The sequence below is a fragment of the Saccostrea cucullata genome, unplaced genomic scaffold, assembly GCF_032062105.1.
Source record: "Saccostrea cucullata isolate Sc308-1 unplaced genomic scaffold, CSIRO_AGI_Scuc_v1 ctg2697, whole genome shotgun sequence".
Lineage (NCBI taxonomy): Eukaryota > Metazoa > Mollusca > Bivalvia > Ostreida > Ostreidae > Saccostrea > Saccostrea cuccullata.
Window position 1 is genome coordinate 1 of NW_026933547.1, and position 22,238 is coordinate 22,238.

Consider the following 22,238-nt stretch of genomic DNA (forward strand, 5'->3'; position numbering starts at 1 on the left):
ATGGGTGACGCAACGTGATGTGATGTAGAAATTTACATGTTAACATGTATAGTACAAGAGCAAATTTTAAATTAATTCATAACAAACCATGTTTTAACAAAACTGTTCCATCTAGCCTATTCCAAAAAGTATGTGCTGTGTGATTGTGATGTCGAGAGGGGAGGGGGGATTAGTAAATTTGAAAAGGTCCTCAGCAATTATGAGCAAAACATTTATCAAAATCTAATTTACATCATTAATAGAATTCATATTGGTATATAATGAATTAAGCATGTAAAATAAATATAAGAGGTTCAGAGTTATAGGTCATAGGGAGAATTTCATACTCAATTTGATGAATACACTGTACATGTAAATTATATAGAATTATTTTGACTTTTTCCTTGGAAAGCCGCCCAATATGTAGGAGCGTGTATTTAGAGGCAAACACCTTAGTGCGGGTATTACTGTCTCATGACAGCATCTAGTTTTAAAGTTGCAGTTTTTAGGCTAATGTAAAGCGACATTAAATACCTTTGTAAAAACTCATGTGTACTTTTAGCGAGTTAAACTGTGTAATGTAATTTGTCAGCATTGTAATTTGATCTAGATTTCATTCAAACATTTTGTCTTTGTAGTAAGTTAGCAGTAAGTTTGTTTATATCATGTGTTTGTATATTTGTATTTGTTTATTTTAGCTTTTTACCACAACAATCGATCACTTTTATACTAGATCTCGTCACCTCTTGTAAACAGGGACACTTGCGCCTATTATAGGATCCGCGCCCCTACGTGTACTGTTATTGTGACAATAAAGTGCCTAACTTGCTGTAATCCGTGTCTTTATAATTTCATTGAATAAAAGTTGCATGGAAGGCAGTACAACTAGCTAGGAAATACAACTTTACTTGCACTCCTTCGATTCCTGTATTTATAAGAAATAGATGCAAAATAGACAGATTATGTCACCGTTATTATGGTACATAAAATAAAATATGCTTGATTTTTCTGACTATCATTCTTCACATTTTTGCACTCTGACATCTGATACTCTGCAAAGAATAAATTACACTAGAAATGGAATACACGGGCAGAAAGAAAATAGATCAATTACATTATTGCATGGAGTTTTTAAGTCAAAAATAATTTCTACATGTTCTATTCATATTGCGATTTCCTTGAGCTTTTTCTAAAATTTCTTTTTCTTTTTTTTAATCTCTTGGTTTTAGTGTAGATAGATGAACGAAAACGAATAACCGTCCATGATTTCTTTCACATCTTCAGTAAAAAAAAATACTACGACATGAGTAGATAATGTTAATGCAGTTGCATCAGGGTATATGTTAAATAATATGTCGACAAAAAAGAAACTGCCAAAAAAAAAAAAAAAAAAAAAAAAGGGACCGTCGGGAGCCGGGAAGACTAGATTTACCGCTTGCACGTTTGTTAAGTTTTTTTTTTCGTTTTGTCGTGTTTTTATGTACGTTTGTTCTGCATAGATGATCGTTGGTTTTGCATTCATATATGTTTGTTACGTACGTGGTCGTTGGTTTTGTTTTAATGTATATTTGTTCTGCGAAAAGGTCTGTTGATTATGCATTGTATATCATTTGTTAAGTTTTTATGGTCATTGAAATTAAAATAATTGTTTGTTTTCTCATTATGGTAATTTTTGCCCTTTCCGCTGCCCATAGTATATATGCCCAAATGCGTGTGTAGACAGGGGGTACGTGTTCTTTAGATGAATGAAATTTCCATACAAAAAAAAAAGAAAGAAAGAAGGACTATATTTCTATTTTACGAAAATTGTACAAGCGCGTACTTCTCAACTGTAGAGCGAAACGTGTACATGTAGCTCCGGCATGCCTGAAATAAATACCCATGGCTTTTGAAAATTTAAAAGTTAAAAACAACTATATGAGATGATTTACGAGTCTTAAAAATTTCATACATAGGTCAACTATGGATTTGTTCAGAATATAGCCGCCAATTTTCTTTTGGAAATGCATTCTGCAAGTGTTCAGTTGCATCAACCAAAAGAAAAGCATAGAAGTGGAGCTTCAGTCAAAGAAAGTAAATGTGTTTGAACTCAAAGTGTTCGACAATAATCCAGAAACAGCTAGACTTGCCTAAGAATTTTTCCATCATAGGTATAGACTGGATAATACAGTTTTCAACGTACTTTGAGATATTATCTGTGACGTCACAATGCCGCAGCAAACGCATTGAACCCCCCCCCCCCCCCCCCGATGAATATACGGCTTCAAATCAGTATAATGAACTGTATGCGTGGTGTGTTTTTATGGACTTTTTATTAATGTATTACATCATTTGTATATTGAGATATAAATGTCCCTCGAAAGTCTTTTTGTCAGTAAGATGTAACATGTATGTTTTTTTCCTGTTAAACGTGTATACTGTATCGATTTATTTTTAGAGGAAATTAACCCTGTAAAGTTCTGCTGTTTTTAATATGTAATGTTTGTTTTCTTACTATGAACTGTGCCAATTATACTCTTTTGGGGGGACTTTACCCCGCATAGTCTGGCTATGATTAAGTTGAAGTGTTTGTTCATGCTTTGGATATTACATTAACTGTATCATTGACACTCTTTGGGGAAATTTACCCCGTAGATATGTGTTATTTTAAAATGTATCGTTTTCTTTTTCTATATATTATATAAACTCTATCAGTCAAATGTTTTGAGAGAAGATTTTTGAAGCATAAATTCTGAATATGCTTGCGGGTGGGGGGGGGGGGGTTTACCCCGTAAAGTCTTGCTATATAAAAGATTGTGCCTCTGTTTTGAAATACTTTTTGAACAGTGCCAGTATTATTTTTAGAGAGGAAATTTACCCTGTAGATTGTTATCTTCAATGTGTTTTCGAATCATGGATACTGTATATATCAGAATTTTTTTTTTGTTTGGGGGGAATTTACCACGTAACGTCTTCCTTGTAAGATGGTAGCTTTTGCATCATTGTGATTTTCTGAGAGAAAAATATCTCTGCAGATTTCTGCTATTTTCATAGGGTAATATTTTCTTTTTCTAAGAGGAATGAATACTGTTTATTTAATTTCTTTGGGGGGGATTTACCCCGTAAAGCCTTGCTTTAATCAGCGTGGTTGCTTTTGATTTGAATTACTGTGTAGTATCTGTAAACTGTATTAATGTCATTTTTGAGGGAATTTACTCTGTAGAGTTTTGCTATCTTAAAATGTTGCGAGTCATAAATATTGTATTAGTGATTTTCTTGAGGGTAAATTTATCCTGTAAAATCATCGTCCTGCAGTCTTTAAGATTTTTGCTTTAGCTTTGAATTACTGTACATGAACTGTGTCAATGTCATTTTTGAGAGGAAAACTCTGCGGGTTCTTAAGATGCTGCAAGTTATTAATACTGTCTCAATAATTCTTGGGGGGGGGGGGGATTTATACCCCGTTAAGTCTCAATATCATCAGTGTGGTTGCTTTAGCTTTGAATTACTGTGTATTAACTGTATCAAAGTCTCTTTGAGAGGAAATTTACCCTGTAGATTTTTGCTATCTTTAAGATGTTTCAAGTCATAAATTCTGTATAAGTGATATTTTGTGGGAAAATTTACCCCATAAAATCACGCTGTTTGAAAATTGGTGTCTTTGCTTTGAAATATTTTATAAGCCACGCCAGTATCATTTTTGGAGAGGAAATTGACTCTGTGGATTGTTTCTATCTTCGAAGTGTTTGAAAATTATGAACACTGTATTTGTTTTAGTGAATATTTTTTCTTTGGAAGGAATTTTACCCATAAAGACTTGCTATTATGATTGCTTTTGCTTTATTGTCATTTTGAGAGAAAATTAACTCTGTTATTTCCTTTAAGGTTCTATAATTAATATATTGAAATTATCCAATGAAACTAAGTAGACAACGCTCAAGCTAGGTTTGAAATTCTTTTTATTGGCTATATAGTTTTCAAAATAGTTGATAAAGTGGCAAAATCCTTCACCTCTAACATTTTGGAAAAAAATGCAATATTGTGAGCATATATTAGAAACATTTTATTCATTTTTCAACAATTAGCCGATATCCGTAAATATGTACACTGACAATTATGAAAAATTCAAGGTATTTCAAAGTTTTCCCGACAGATTCAAGCATCTTGAACATCGGACTGTGGACTATACAGAGTTCCATAAATATATTCAGTCTACCTTTTTCGTAGACTCCAGTCAGAAAAAATCTTTGTACATTATACATATATTACATGGCTTCGAGGGCAGCATACCAGAATATTGTTCGGGAGGGCAACATAACTGTTTCCGGTGGAACATAACTGTATCCGGCGTGATTCGGCAGTTTTTCAGGGCATACGGATAAAAATGTTATATTTGTGATATAATGGGAAAACTTCTTCAAAAATGTTATATTATCATATATACCACTTTATTTCTTATGTTTATGTATCTTTAACAAATTTGCAATAAAACGCGTGACAAACATCTGTTTGTAAATAGTTGTAATTTAGTATTTAGGAAAATGAAATTATGAAAATTTGTATTCAAGCTAATCCATCTCTGTCTGGAGATCCTTACATGTATTTTTCCCCGGTAAACTGCATACTAAGTTGAATCCAAATTGATTTTTAACCAATTCAATAACCTCAAAACGTTAACTCTTTAAAAAATTTTATCAATCATTTCCCATTAAATTAAAAATCAGGCTTTTTGAAATTTCTGATTTTTCAATGAAAATGAATCGTGCCTTTGGTTATTTGCAAATCAAGTTCAATGCAAACTGAAAATTAAAACTGCAAAGTCGAATTTAAAAAAATATGAATGAGTTTTTATTTACAATATCTATATATAAATTTTTTTGATCAAGTCTTTCAGCATGCAGTCTGAATTCCCGATGGGTATAAATTGTGCTCCGCTATAAGCAGATCTTTATTTGGATTCATTTGAAGTAGAGTTTATTCAAAATTTTGTCGTTGACAAGAAGTCTCTTGCTGAGGCCTTCAATTTTTGATGATCTACGGTGTTTTATCAATAGCTCATATTTAGTTTCATTTCTACGTTGACTCAATAAATCTCTTGAAACTTGAAATAAAAGATACCACAGAGTCTGCAACCTCTGTTTAATAAATTATTTTACTAGTGAAAGTGAAAGTCATTGATATTTTGGATGAAACATTAAAATTTCTGATCATGTGTCTTGGCGGAGGTTATGTGGAAACTTTAGCGCCACCCAGTGCACACATTTATTTCACGTGCTAGGAAAATATAGAGAGTATTATATTAACATCAGTGCCACAATCCTCTAACTAACTCTTAAGTTACGCGGGAATGGAACCAAGAGATACTTGATTAATATTCTTTCTAATTCAGAAGTATCTGCAGAGTTAAGAGAAAAACATTTTGTAATTTGATTTATTTAAAACAATTCCTGAGGGATGTAAAAATTCTCACAACAGCTGGAGAAGAAAAGAAGTAAAGGAAAGGATTAAGACCATGTACAAATATATTATAGTATGTACCTCCAAAATAAAAGAAAGCTGACCAATTTTTGTCGAAATCTTGGCTTGCATGGTTTGCAACAAGAAATTTTCCTAAATTTTTAATCGGCAAATCCTTTATCATGCTTATATTGACCGCTGAAAGTTCTGATGAAGTCTGGTTAGCATTTAATTTCTTTATTAAATACGAGTTAATAATAGGAGCGTCTAATAAACTTTGTGCAAGAGAAACTATGGAGTCAAAAGTATTAAGAATCACAATAAAGACAACAATAACCGTCATTTTGAATTTAAGATCACCAGCTGCTTTCGATCTTATCGCTGTTTTTAAGCGATGAATGAAAAATGATATATTGATAAAAATGAAGAACGCTATTAGAACTAAGTCATCAGTAACAATTATCAAGGTGCGTGTTTCAACATTTTCCATCCTCCATATATATAGAACGATACAATAACCATATATTCCACTCAGTATCAAACCAAAAATAGAGGAAATTCCTATATATGAGTTTTTTAAGATCAAACGACTTTTAAGCGGGTAAACAAACATACAGTATCTAACCGTTGCTAAAAGTGTAATGTTTAATTTACCATTAAGTTTTGTGGTGTATTTATATATTTCGAGCACTTTTTTAATTAAACTTAAGGAACATTGGTCATTAAAGTTGAAGACATTCAAAAATTCATTAATTATGCATAAAATATCTGCACAAGCAAGACTCAAGATTGATAGAAAAAAAGGTTTTCGAAGGTTTGACCGTACTGCTATTAACATGATTGTTGCAACGTTAAAAAATATAGCCACAAAGCCAAAAACCAAAGAACCGACCTCTATTGGAGGTGTTCCGACGTTAGCGCTTCCATTATACGTTTTATTAAGAAACCATGGAGACTTTTTCTCTTCGCACATAACTCCTATTACGTCGTCCAATGACATTCCACAATTATCAGAATTGCTACCACAATCTAAAAAGAATCTGATAGTCTCATTCGAGAATGAAGCATTAAACTGGAGAGTACCCATTTTCTTCGTGTCTGTATGGATATTTCCTTGTTGTCCCATGTTGATTTGCTGAAAGAACAAAAGAAGCATAAGAATTTATGCCTTAATAAAAATTTAATCCTATTTAAATAAACAAAAAGAGTTAAACAAAGAATAATAATTTAAAAAAAAAAACAAATATAATTTCATAACCTCCTCTTTCGTTCCCTTAAAACTATTTTGGATAAACGTTTGTCTTTTTTAATATTGAACAAATCTTACAACATATAATCTCTCCTCAAAAAATATAATCTTTCCTTTGTTTGACAAAAAATAAGTTTTACTGCATGTACATGTTATTAAAGGTACATGTATCTCTATGCAAAAGGTTTGTGTACATATTTAAGTTACCATTTATCATCACCCTTGACCGAGGAACCATCGCACGCGATCAGTGATTTAGTTGTGTTTTAATGTGATATAAGTTTTTTAAAAAAATCTTTTATTTTTTTTTTCGTCCCTGATTTGCTGATTTATCTATTACTATAAATTGCGCGTATTTTCTTACACAGTTTTTACACATAATTTTGCATTAAAAATGCTGTTACATATCATATATGTAACATAGAACGTGTAAATAACATACACATTACGAGGGTTGTCCAAAAAGTTCGTGGACAATGACGTTTTTGTTAAAATAAATGGTTCTACATGCATCTATTGTACATGTATATCAAAATATTTCTTATGAAAAACCCAATCAGAATGATTTAATTTGTATTGATGAAACTTAATATTTTTGTAAAAAAAATCGGGGTCTTTAAAGATCGCAGATTGTGTGCACGGACCAGTCTGAAGTTAAGCTAATTTCATTAAAACGTCAAACATATGGATTTTGACTTAAAACATGTTCATGGACACACACTACATTTCTTTTTCAAGGCGCAACGCACTTCCAAGTGCTAGCAATAATTTAAAGTATAGATTATAATTTTTTTAATCTTTAAAATTCAAAACAATGCACAGAAATTTACGAGCGTCATCTGTATAAATAGTTTGTAAACACAAAATGCACAGCCCAGTCCGACGCTGCGCTAGATTTATAACAACGTCATGAATAGAAATCTCCATTTTCAGTAAATTACATGTGTTTTTAAATTCTTGTAGTGTCTTTGAATTTGTACACACCGTTGATAAATCGTATATTCCAATCTCAAATCGATACATTAAATACATTTCAATAATTTTGAGTTGTTTTAACAAATATTTTGTCTCTTACGTTATTTCAACCGTATTAAAACTTATTTTTTGTATCGGACGCTGCCTCGTTCGGATGGCCAACGTCGCTTTTTCTGTCAAGTCTTGACACATAGTTGTTAGGGTTTTCGTGTAGTATTTGCACTGTCTATATAGTAAGCGATACTTCAGATATCATAAAATGATTATAGCGTCTTTATCTGTGTTACATATTTTTTTTTTATTAATTTTTGACTTGTTTTATATAGAAAATAATCATTTTATATCAGAGTTTATGTCATTTTAACCTTGGTCCGTGGGCACTATCTGCGATCTTTAAAGACTCCGATTTTTACAAAAATATTACGTTCCATCGATAAAAATTAAATCATTCTGACTTGTTTTTTCATTAGAAATGTATTGATGTACAACAAATTTATATAGAACCATTTATTTTCACCAAAAACGTCATTGTCCACGAACTTTTTGGACAACCCTCGTATGTCTTCCAAATGGAACCCGAGTTTTTGTTGATGTATTAATGATATTTTCTGTAGCAGGTCTGCTATAACAGTGTTAATTGATATGTCTTTGTTTTCATTTTTAATATCCGTGTTTTAGACTTTGAACATACCTCTATATCATCAGCTGCTTTTGTGTCGGATGCGATATCCGTTGTTAATGGGATCATAGTATCGGTTTTGAAAGTAGATATTTCTTTGCCTTTAGTTAATGGAATTATCCCAGAAAGGAAGAAGCAAAACAAAAATATCTTCATTTTCAATCTGAAACATTCATAAAAAGAATTGTATGACCTACCTGGTACATGGTCAAACCAGAAGTCTCTGATGAGACTGAAGCTCTACTGGTCTGTACGTATAACAAACGAAATGTAGCACTTGGATTTGAAACTTTGAACCAGCCATCATTAAATAGAATTACATGTACGAGGGTTGATCCAAAAGTAATATCACAACCTCTATAAAATTGATACTAGTCGACGTAAATTAACAAAATTATACATGATGAAAGCTTTACTTATTTCAAATCACTTCTGAAAAATTCAAATTAAAATGATTTTTACTCTTCAAAATATCAAATTATATACCAAGTGCAATTATGGTACATGTAGTCGCCGCACCTAAATAACGTCATAAGACGGATAAGCGCCGTCATAACTCCCCCTTCGTCTTATAAAAAATTAAGATCCATACACACATTCACATATTTTACTTTCTTTGAGAATTATTGGCACCAATTGTACACTCACTCTATCTATAATTTAGTCCTCTATCAAAACTCTTTGAAAAGTACCACAAGACAAACTTAAAGTTTCTCATACAGGCACGAAGCAACAGGGGGAGGAGGCAGGGAGGGGGGGGGAGGCTGACCCCACATTTTTGCCCAATATTACTTTCACTATAGGAAATGTTCACTGAAAGGCTGGTTGTCCCCCTCGCAACTTTGTGTGATATGAGGTAAATGTATTATTGTAGGTCCAAACAAGATGTGTTTGTGAAACACTATGCGCCCGGCGACAACAAATCATTTAATTTTTAACTAAAGACTAGAAAATGTAAATTTTGTTTTTTAAAAAATTGGGCGATTAGACGCTTTTTAGATGCTTTTTTTTAAAAATGTGCTTGTCTTTTTTTTTCATTTTAACAATATACACTTTAAAACATGACGTTAAGTTGTGACGCGGCGACACCCATCTGTTTGATGTTTTAAACGTCTATTAAAATGAATTCAATTAAACATTATTAAATTAAATTTTCAATTTTAATTAGATTTATTTCTATGCATCTCTTGGAGCATTATATTTAAAACTATGACGCCAAATATTAAAGATATGGACACAGTAAAATTACTTTTGGATCAGCTCTCGTATGTATCTTTATCTAGTCTAAATGTGTGCCAAATTACATTGGAATCACACCAAAACTGTAGGAGGAATAGCATTTTGAAAGTATTTCCAAGAAATTTCTATTTTTAATAACCATGACCACATCGTTCACGGTATTCAAAAACCAATGTGTTTGATTGTGTATCTTAATATAGTCTAATTATGTGCCAAGTTATACTGAAATTAAATTAAAACTGAAGGAGAAGTAACGTTTTGAAAGTAATACAAAGAAATTTCTAATTTTATCAATCATGGCAACACCGTTCAGGGAAATCAGAAACCGATACATTTAAATATTTATCTTAGTGTAGTCTAATTGTGTGCCAAATTACATTGAAATCAAACCAAATCTATAGAAGAGTAGTATTTTGAAAAATTGATCACAGGCAGACGTACAGACAAACAGCTAGACAGACAGACAGACGGACGGACGACGGAAGCCTAACTATCGCATAAGCTCTTTGGTCTCTGACTAGCTGGGCTAAAAAGCTACATTACATTTAATGATTATGTTTTAATGAATACAGGGAAATATTTTCGACACCCTTTTAATTACGGTCCTACACCATTACAAATTGGTTAAATTAAGATGGGACGAATTCAAAGAAACAGTGTTATTTTTTAAACAGTAAAAAAAGTTTGAGAGTGTAAAAGAACGAAATAACCACGCTTACCCTTTATTCGATTTTTGAGAAACCTTGAGTTTCAAAGTAGGCCTTAAGGACAGATGATACAAACAAAAAATGGATGCCTGGATTGGTATATATTTTTGACCTAATTACGTTGCAAATGATTCAAATGATAAATTTCCAGAATACTGCAGTATATAGAAATTGTAAATCTTCTGTGACGTTCAAAATTCTACCCTTCTGAAACCATCCTTATTATTCTATACAAATATTTTTCATTTCTAAAATTCCGTTTTTGTGCAACTTTGAATAGAAAATTAAAAACTACGTGGTGAAACTTCAACTGATTCATTACAACATGACTTCAGTTGTTTCAAAATTTTAGACAAAAGTTTGTTTGTATCATCTATCCTTAAAAGTCAAAATAAAAAAAAATAATATGTATTAAAAAAATATGGATGGATTGGGGTTGTATGCACTTATATATGATATTTGCATTTTCATTTTTTCACCTAATGAATCTTTGTAAATATAAAGACTGTTCATTTCTTCATGAACTACTATGAATGAGCATGAATATCTTAGTTGTTACATCATTTTTATATCGGCTTTGAACTAAAACGCAAACTGATTTGCTTTAAAAACGAAATTTAAATGGCTTAAATTGTAGCAACGCATCAGAAATTTTGTAAATATAAGACAAGAATTAGTTTTCGAATACTCAAGAGGTTCATTAAAGTCTACAAAGCTTCACACAGGTGAAAAGACGAATAATGAGCCCCATCGAATAATGACCGGGGAGTCATTTTCCAACGATAAAAAATTACCCCAGCCGTTGAAAAAAATGTTTTGTAGAAAAAGAGCCCTAGCGTCATTTTTTTCATATATGTGTCCTAAATGAAAAATTGACCTCTATTCCAACAAAGTGATGCAAAAATTATTTCAGGGTGATTGATGCCGAGGTTTGAAGCTTTAAGAATTTTTTATGTCCTTTTGACTAATACTCAGTTAACCCTCATCGTGGAAATGATGTGGAGAATGTACATGTATCTCAAATGACAAAATATCTCATGCGAACGACATACTGTGTATTTATATCCTAATGGAATAAAAGATGGAGATAACAAATAGTCATAAATAAAAATATCCATAAATAATACAACTATGTTTACAAGGTATAAATGAACCCCCAAAATTAATTGAAGAGATGTAATCAGGGGCCTAGAAAGAGTAGGCATCCCTATCTCCCGCCGTGAGCTCTATGAACATACGCGGGTATGTTAAGGAAGCATTCAAAAAAAATTTCGGGAAATTTAGACTTATATAAAACGTGAACTATTATAAACTATTGCATTAAGATAATAGAGCGTCTCAGGCAAAGACGTGCAACACCATGAAGTCATCACGTGACTTCTATTAATAGCAGAGTGTTCCTTAATAAAAAAAGCTAAAGAACTAAGTACCACCGAGTTTAATAACTTCTTTAAGTAGATAAAATGGTTGAAAAACATCTATTATGCCTAAAAAGGGCTGCCATAATCCCACCGTCCTGTAAGTAAAATAATTATTTCACATATTCGCACGAAACCTAAGTTACCGAAACGATGTTTTGAATGGTCGAATTGTATCCTTATAACCCGAGATATTTCGCAAAACCATGCTTACTTCGGGATTCCAGCAGTAATTTTGAAGTATTTTAGAAGTCAAGGTTTTGATCTGTACAAACCTTATGTTTTGAAACATCCTGCTTACTATCGTTCTTTTGCATTATTTTTTGTTTCGAATGACAGAGGGCAGGCCGACCGGGATACTTAAATAGCTGACTGTCTTCCAAAGAAAGAATAATGGACGAAAATTAATTACCATACCTGTTCAGTAAACTTTAACTCCATATGAATTTCACTTAATATTCATGATATCTGTCTTAGCCAAATTCTCTTTACACAAGATCAATTCCGAAGTTACATGATGTACACTAATGACGTCATTGGTCCTCGGTTTTAATCCAAATGACAGATACATCATATTCTTACACAATTATTGCCGAAATAAATGAAATGCCGCGGACATTATTCTTCTATAAATCACGAACGTCATCAAAATTAAGATACCAGATTAGAAACACAAATCATACGTGTACAATTAAAAAGAATATTTGACTCAAGAATGAAATACTGTCTTTGAGGGGTACATCAAAGATATTTCTAACGTGACTTGTCATTTTTGCCTCTTATAATGCTCCATTTTCCCTTTCGATGCTATGCCTGAAATTTATTTCCTACATTGCCCCTAAATATATTTCAAACGCAAAATCAACACCGGTTGTGTTAACTCCGATTCTGTGATTTTGTTTGGGTAGGACCTGAGCAAATGTGAACAAGAAACCTGACATGTATGCTTAATCAGTTTGCATCAATTTATTCGTTGAATCATATGACAAAAAAAATTAATGCTGTTTTTTTTTTCTGTCAGTATACGATGATTTTCTACTATCAAAATATAATTTTCAACTCTCTTTTGGGCTCGATAAATCTTTTACTCCTTTAGATTTTGAGTAATCGCATTGACCTTTAAAGAAAGTATTGTATCATGTAATGAGATCAACATATCATCAATTTATTCTCAAATTAGCTCAGGTGAGCATTTTGGTCAATAGGTCTCTTGTTTGGTTGATTTGTTCTGCCCGCTTAAAATTTCAGCTTTAAGGGTAATGACACTTTTTCTACAGACCAAAACGCCATTTTTCGACGTCGAATAATAACTGGGGGTCACTTTTCGACGTCGAATACTAGTAATAACTGGGGGTCATTATTTGTCTTTATACACTAACAATTTTCATAAAATATGCCGACATTGAGCGTCGTAGTTCATGTCCTCATGAATCTCCAAAAGTTAAATTGTATTCTTAATCCATTGAAACATGACATGTTTTCAATCTCGTTTCTATTTAATTTAAGGTATTCAATCCCTAATGGGATGGAATTCAATGAAATTGAATACATAACAGATATGTAGGCATTGAATACTCAGTTTATTTAGACATACTTCCCATATATTACTATTCATATGTACAGTGGGATGTGTCCTAATTTATGACCTTGAATTTTGGTAAGAGTTATCTCCCCTTTCTTTAATTAATAAAAAAATCAATTTAAAAAATTTAGCTGGTAAAAAAATTGTTTTAAATTGTCATTCTATTTTTAATGTTTCAATACATCTTTCCTCCGCATGATTTATTGATATTCATTTTTTTTGAATTTTTATTTTGAAAAAACGCTTTTCCCCATAGACTTCAATGCAATCTTTGTTAATAAACTACTGCTTAATTAATGACATTTTTGAAACTTTCTCGCGGTCAATCCTTTTTTACTATAAAATGCTTTAATATAATATCAGAGTATTATTTAATTGACGATATTTAAGGGTAGGGAATTTGGTCCCATTAGGGATGGAAATCCTTAAAATTTCATAAAAGTATTTTTTCCTAAACTTAAATATGTGATTTTAACTCAAATTTTGACCATTAGCCTAAAATACTTTCTGTAAGTTACTACATTAATTAATTTGGTAATTCTTTTGATCTCTTTCCAATTCGTAGGAAAAATCAAGTATTTTACAGAAAAAAATAAAGTAAGGCTCTCTGCTTCTGGAATTTATGTTCATATTTTGCAAAGAAAAATGGGCTTCTTAAATTTACCATTCAGTTTATAATATGACACTTCCCTATTTCCTAGTGAATAAGAGAAAATTTCTTTTTCTTAAATACATTTAAGATCTTCTATAATCAATTGATTATGCGTTGGAATTTTCGTTTTGATTTAATTTGTTTTTTTTCTCTCATATTATCCATTTCTATCATCCTTATGTTTTCAACGTGTTTCATGCGTAAAGTTGTTAAATCTTAAAATCTTATGTTGAACATATTTTATTAAATAGAAGAAGGTAAAACAATGTAATCAACAAACCTTTCTGCTATTCCATCGAACCAAAGTCCCTAGATATGATGGTCTGTTCGTTGTTATATGTACGTGTACATACAGAAAGTTTCTAATTACGTTGCTTTGTTGGGCTATAAATCAGATAATTATTGATTTTAATTTATTATTTTCTCTGTGGACATTCACGCCCAGAAGCTCAATTTTTTTTATTATATATATTTTTCTTATATGTTAGCTGTACATTTCTGATTAGTTATTGATAGGCAAGTAAAGAAGCATTTTTTTCTAAATTATTTATCTTTTATTTTGCTGTATTTTAGAGGAACTTGGATTTAATTCTACAAGACTTAGTGGTAATCCTACCTATACTCATACTTCTTTTTCTAAGGAAGAAATTCTTCAAAATCATATATCAGTTTTAAATATTTTTGGATATTCAACAGAGCCAAAATGAATTTGAACTACCCTATGTATATTGGATTCCGAAACTTCATAAAAATCCTTACAAAGATACGGGTTCCAGTAAATGTTCAACCAAGCCTCTTTCGTTACTCCTCCTTAAGATATTGATAGTAGTGAACGAAAAACTTCAAGAGTACTGTGCAACAATATATTCAAGAAGTGGTGTAAATCAGATGTGGATACTCAAAACTTCCAAAGAAATATTGGACAATTTGAAATCCTAAGAATTTACCAAAATCAACAGCTTAAAAACTTACGACTTTTCAACTTTATACACAACCATTCCCCACGATAAACTAAAGTCCAGGCTTATTGATATCATTGACAGCTGCTTTTTCAATAGAAATGGAACTCTTAAATTTACTTACATGTACCTTGTCATTGGTCATTTGCAAAATAATTTTGTTAAAACACATTCTGAATGCACACACAAGCACTCTGAAGTTGACATCAAAGAGATGCTTGAGTTTCTGATTGACAATATCTATGTGGTTTTTGGAGACCAGGTATTCCAGCAATCTATTGGAATTCCCATGGATACCAATTGCGCTCCGTTATTAGCAGATCTATTTTTATATTCATATGAAACAGAATTTGTGCAAAATTTTATGCTTGAAAAGAAGAAAACGCTTGTTTTGGCCTTCAACTCGACATTTAGTTATATCGACGACGTATTTTAAATTAACAATCATTTTTTATGGTAATATCCATTCCTTCGTTGATATGATACATCCTCGTGAGCTTGAGGTAAAAGATACCACTAAGTCTGACGCATCTGTTTCATACTAAGATATTTTACTTCAAAAAACGTTAATAGTAATCTAACAACCAAGCTATATGATAAACGTGATGACTTTTACTTTTCTATCGTCAACTTCCCTTACTTATGCAGCAATATACCTTCGACACCTGCATACGGAGTGTATATATCTCAGTAGATTCGATACGCAAGAGCACGCTCTACGCATGAACAATTTCTAAAACGAGGTAAATTATTGACAAGCAAGTTGGTGAAACAAGAATATCAGCAGTCTCGTTTAAAGGCATCATTTCGTAAATTCTATGGTCGATAGAATAACCTTGTCAGCAAATACAATTTATCATCGAGACAAATGCTGACTGACGTTTTTCATACTTATTTTTAGTCCTTTTATTTAAACACTTAATTGACGACGGATTTTTCCGTTATTTCCCGATCATGACAAGGAGCACACGGCGGGTGTTATCAGTCATCAGGGGATGCTTACTCCTCCATGGCACCTGATCCCACCTCTGATGTTTCGGAGGTCCGTGTTTGCTCTGCTCGTACTTTGTATTGTTTTAAGGACTTTGATATTGAATACTGTTCGTTATTTCCATAGCCTTCTGTACATTCAAAGGAAAGTTTTTAAAGATATTGATCACTGAAAATGATTGAAACTGCGCATTCCTGGTATGTGAGTGGGGTATGATTATTTTCATCTTTACATATAACTTAAGATATTGAATCACAGCAAGAGTTTAAGATGAACTTTGCTAAGACTACAAAATGCACTCAAACTGTTATATTCTTTGTTATATTTAGGAGTACTTTGCAACAATATTTTCAAAAAGTTGTTAACGCGAATAAGTGAAGTGCTACACATCATTACACATGAATATGATATTCGCTTTTTACGTTCAAATTAAATTTTTTACCGATTTTGAACTGGAATAGCCTCACGTTCCTATAATTAAACTGACTTTAGATTGTGTCCAATTAAATGCGAAAACAATAAATAAATTTTCTTTACCTGTTCAAAACAAGGAATACTGCGGATGGCCGGGTTTGACTAGTCGACAGGCCGAGGTCCCGTACTCCTACATATCATCCCACCTCTGATACATTTGGAGGTCCATAAATGCTATATTCTGAATGTTACGTATTCATAGAGTCGATGGGTGCTGATTTTATTTAAGGGTTATGTAAATTTTGGGGTTTTTTATACCCTATAATGGAAGATTCGAGGGTATATAGTTTTTGTCCTGTGCGTCTGACTGTCTATTTATATGTTTGTCTATTTGTGTGCAAATACTTGATCATTACCCATAACATTTGATTGATTGGAATTTTTACTTTCATTTTTCAAACGTGTTTTCCCAAATAAAGGACTTCTATGGGGAACCAAAATATTTGACCTCTTGATCTTAACTTTAGAGTTTGTCCAACTTTTGCAGGAATATACCAGACTTTAACCTTGGCCAAAACTTGTAAATAATTTGTGCTAGGGCTTTCATATTTCGCATGTGAATTCAATGCAATACGACCTTTTCAGGAATTTAAAAGTGAAGCTTTTGACAGTGAACATTGAATTTTACCCACTTTTAAAAAACTTACTAGGGCCTTAATATTTTATAGGCATATTAGTTATGACAAGGTCTTTCTTTGGATATCAGCAGTTTTGACCTTTAGACCTTAGAGGTTGACCTCCGTGGACACCTTTGGATTCGTGGACACCTTTGGTTTCCGCACTGCGGAAACTTGATGAAACTTGAAGTTTCCGCACTGAAACTTTGCAGAAACTATTCGTAAGCTTAAGTTTCCGCAGAGTTTCAGTAGAGTTTCAGCCATGCGGAAACTGTATTTTTCATCCAGTGTCTTATGAAAAACTTTTAATGTTAAATGCTTGAACTTTCATATTTCACATGTATATTACTTGAAACAATTCCGTTTTGGGGTAATAACATTTTTCATCTCTTGACATAGGTGTTTGATTTGAATTTGAGAAACTTTGACCATCGCAAAAAGCTGTCACACGGTGGCAACAGCTGTTTCACAAATAAATTTTTGTAATTTAAATTCAATATGATTGTTATATCTTGAAGGTATGGATGCATATATGATATTCCTAAATGTAGTTCAAGAAATACAAAGGTATGAAAATTAAATGTAAGATCAACCTTTCTTTATCGTATTCATTTTTTAACCACAGCCTTTAAACTCAACTACAGTTTAAATTTGTTAATACTTTACTCCATCATTTAATCTAAGAAATAAATTTAAAAAACATCTTCAAATATAATTTGGTTCAATATCAGATGGGTGTACATTGCTCAGCCTTTTAAAGACAGAAATACTTAAAACTGAAAGCATAACAACCTCTGTATTGATGCAATTTTTAAACAGACATTGATTTAGCAGCAGATCCATAATAAATGTAAATAAATTGTAATTTTATATAGTAGTGAATATTTTTGATGTTGTTTTTGAGCACGAGACTTAAACAGACATTTGTTGATTTTCAGCAGTAGAAATCAAAGAGCAATAACTTACTAGCAAAATTAGTGTATTTTTGTTTGAATTCATTTTTTGCCAGTGTAATTATGGCCCCAAGATATTTATTTTGTGTTGCAATTGGTGTAGGTCCAAATATGCCTTAAATATCATGCTGCGCATCTGGGATATGTTTTGTTTCTTTAGTCCTTGAGGTCTATTGCAGCTGAGGATGAGCATCTGAAATGTTCAAGGGGTGTGTGAAATTTAAGGAAATACTCTCCGATGTGTCTTGTATGCCACTGATAGATGCAAACAGGTCTTAGCCACCAATTGCAACAGCAGATACTGTAAAAAATCTCGTTCTGGTTGCATCGGGCAAACAAACGGACCCCCAAAACGTGCGTGCATTCTAGTGAAAGGTGGGGTAAATTGATTATCTTGTAACCTCTATTTTAGCATCTACGTACTTATTTCATCTGATTTCATTCGTTACAACGATGGCGTCTACTGTTCTGAAGGATATGGAGATAACGAACAGTATTCAATACCAAAGTCCATAAAACAATACAAAATAGGAACAGAGCAAACAAATAGTAGGTGAAAAGGTCTAATGCATGTGCATTATGCTCTTTTTTAAGAACCTTAAATCGATTTGATAAGACCAATTGATTTCGGAAATTATCTTGTATGAGTAGTACTTTTGCAATGTAAACTAGAGGTACTGTGAGCAATGAGCTCACTAAATGATACCCGCCGCCTCCCATATGTACATGTATAAAATGGCAGTGTCCATGTTTTGCTATGGGAAACCAAAAAATATGTGTCGAATCAAAAAGTAAGATAGGAGGTGCACAATGGCAATATGTAATAAAGATTCTGTGAAAGTTTCATTAAATTTCAATCAGTGGTATGAGAGGAGTTGCGGATAAGAGATGGGTACCCCAGAGCGTAACAGGCAGACGGACGGACATAACGATTACTATATACCCTCCCGCTTTTTAAGCGAGGGGTATAAAAAGAAAGGTATTAAAGGTTATTTCAAAAATTATAATTTAATTTTATATTTAAATCTGATTTATAAGAGACTGAATTTAAGATAATTTACAGTAAGATTTCAACTGTCCGGTGATACATGTAGTCCTCATGTAACTTCTTCATGGTACTATTTTTAATGTTTTATTTACTTGATACATGCATGGCTTGCAAAAATAATTTTAGTTATTTCCTTTTTGGTCTGATGTAAATGCAACACTTGTATACTAGTATTTTATTCTGCTTGTGTTCGTATTGAGTGTAATTAAAATTATTTTCATATGAAAGAGCAAGACTGAGAAAAAAGTATTGAAACTCATAGTTAATATAAAATGTTTAACTTGGCAGTATTTAGAAAATGATTGGAATGTACAATTAAATAGTACATTTAAAAGGAAAAACTGGCATGAAGGAGAAAACACAATACTTTACGGGTTTTTTTTATCTTAAGTTTACCCTTTGATGATAATCAAAAGGATTATAAGATTCAGGATTTTAACGATAGTTATAAATTTCCCTAACATATTATTGTGCGACCTCATTAGACATTGCACATTTTCAGCTCTGCCTATGTAAAACTTTCTCTCACTGATATTAATACTTTTTCCGATTTTTTTGAAAACGTAGAGAGCGAACTACTTATTGCACATAAAATATCAATAGTATACTTTGCATTAGAGCATCCACTTTTTCACTCGTTTATAAAAAAGATCAAAAGATTAACATGATTAAAGCCATAGAAAAAAATATATAGAAGCTCTTCTTAATCCTGACAATACTCTGTCCTGAGTCGTATGAAAAGTTAATCAAAATTTAAATTTTAAATCTAAAAGTATAGATCTGATATTCTTTTTGCTATTCTTTGAATAAAATTAAACCTTTTTCGAATAATGGCAATATTGATTATGTAAAAATGTGATTATGTATATTGACAATGTGAACAGAGTTTTCCATGAGCTATTTTACTGTGTTGGTCCCGACACAGTAAAATTTTCTCCAACACAGTAACAATTCAAATTTTATGCGTGCGACACAGTAAAAATCTTAAAGACACAATATTAGATCTGTGATAATGAGAAAATCGAAACATATATATATTTTCTCTATCTGATACATAATTAATTCTACAGTCTTTCAAATCTAAAAGGTATCGAGAGCACTTAATTAGGGTTTCACCTAGCAAAACCAGTTATATCCAAGACCCTCGCCGAACTTTGCGAATGAAGGAACAAAGACAAATAATTTGTTTTCACACTTCCATTTAATGGTTAATTGGTAGTTGCAATAAAAATACATTGTATCATTTTTTTGAAAAAATATTTAAATGTGTATTTTGTATAGAACAACAGTTCTAGAATTATGTTGACACTATAAATCAAACATAACATCATACCGAAATCATTTAATCGATGTAAATAAATTGTTTTAAATTTTCAAGGAACTCTTAAAAGTATTTTACTATTCTGAAATTTCTTCTTTTTTGTTCATCGGTTATTCGATCAAGAAAACTGACCAAAAAAAAAACGGCATATTTGTTCTCATAAATGGTGCGTAGTTCGACTGTATCGACCAAAGTTTCCTCTGCTTTTCAGAACATGTGCTTTTTCGTTTATCAATATGTACGACTATGCCATTTATGTAAAGAATTAGTGATTTTTTTAAAAGTATGTTCATGTATTCTTTTGTAATTATAATGAATAGTGATTCAATTGCAAAATTGCAAAATGCGAAAATATCGCAAAAAACCCTGTGTCCATAAATAGATTAGAATTGAATAATATTCAAGCTCAAGTCCATATACATTATAAAATATGAGCAGAGCAAACAAAGACCTCCAAAACATCAGAGGTGAGGTGAGATCAGGTGCAATGGTGGAATGAGCATCCCCTGCCAACAGGTCACACCAGCTGTATGCTCCTTGTCATGATCGGGAAATAACGGGAAAATTAATACTCAATTCAGCGTGCCAATAATGGCCTAACAATAAGTATGAAATGTGCTCGATTACTGTACTTTTTTCTTTTCATTCAATTCCAAAATATTATCAAAATCTTGAGAGTGTAGCGGTGGCCTTACTAAACATAAATTATCCCTATTCTTTTTACACTTCTCATATATTTATTTCTGAAGTTTGGGGGAAAACTTAGAATGAACTCTTATAATCTTGAATTTAATATTCAAATGGAAACTTAGGACTGGTCCTTTAGTAAACCCTTCATAATCAACGTTTATCCTGAATAATTTCCTTAAAAAAACTTTCGTTAACGTAGAACCTACTTCGTATGACATCATAACTTGTGAAATTGTTTAGTCTTGTTAGATCCATTATGACGTCATAATTAATTCAATACCATTTTTCCCGTACTTTACAACTTCAATACAAATGGTACAAAATACTGCATTTTGAAATTCACAGAATTCAATTTAAAATCATGCCGAAATAATCTTAATTCAATTTATACATTTCATGGTTATAATGCTCAATGCAATATGTTTCTTGAATTATAGAAACCTGTAGGCACCTTTCATTTACTTGATCTTACTTAATTAAGTAAACAAATTCAAGACTATATTGTGTAATGAAATTAAAACGTACACATGTACAACTTACTGTAATAATGTGAATGGCATGTATCAATTTCGAAGGAATGCAAATGCAAAAATCATTAGAAATCTTCTAAATACTGTACGTGGTGTAGATCGTGTGCACGTTTTTGTGATATCTATCATGAAATAATGTGCATTCCTTTTCATAATTATTTGTTACTTATTCATATTCTTGGTGTTTAATTACAATTCTTGTATTGAATATGATCTTTTTAAATAAAAAGTACAATTTTGATTAAAAAAATTTAATCTGAAAGTAACCCCAAACAGTTATTAAATAATTGAATCCCTGTAAGTGCAAAAAGGTAAAGAATATTAGCATCTGTACATTGTAAATAACCTATCTCTCATTAGGAGGCAAAAGGTATATATTTTAACCACTTTTGTAATTATTTGGGTATGTTCTTCATCATATTAACGATTGAAAACATTGTGACAAAGACTTCTGAAAAATATTTACAAATGTAGGGTGGAAAATTCACCGAAAAAATAGAGTTCATTTGCCTATCTTTTTTTAAAAAAATGTGGACTTATCTTTTATGTCAATTGAATAAAAAAGAAATTATTCTTGAGAAATGTTGCTTCATACGGCTCAGTCAATAAAGTCTATAAACGACAGTGTTTGAAGAAGTATTTTTGTGATTTTTCATATTTTTTTTCTTGACAAGTACCCCTAAAAATAACTGAAAATGTGTGGTCGCAGTATGTAATTACCATTCCAAGTTTCACAGGC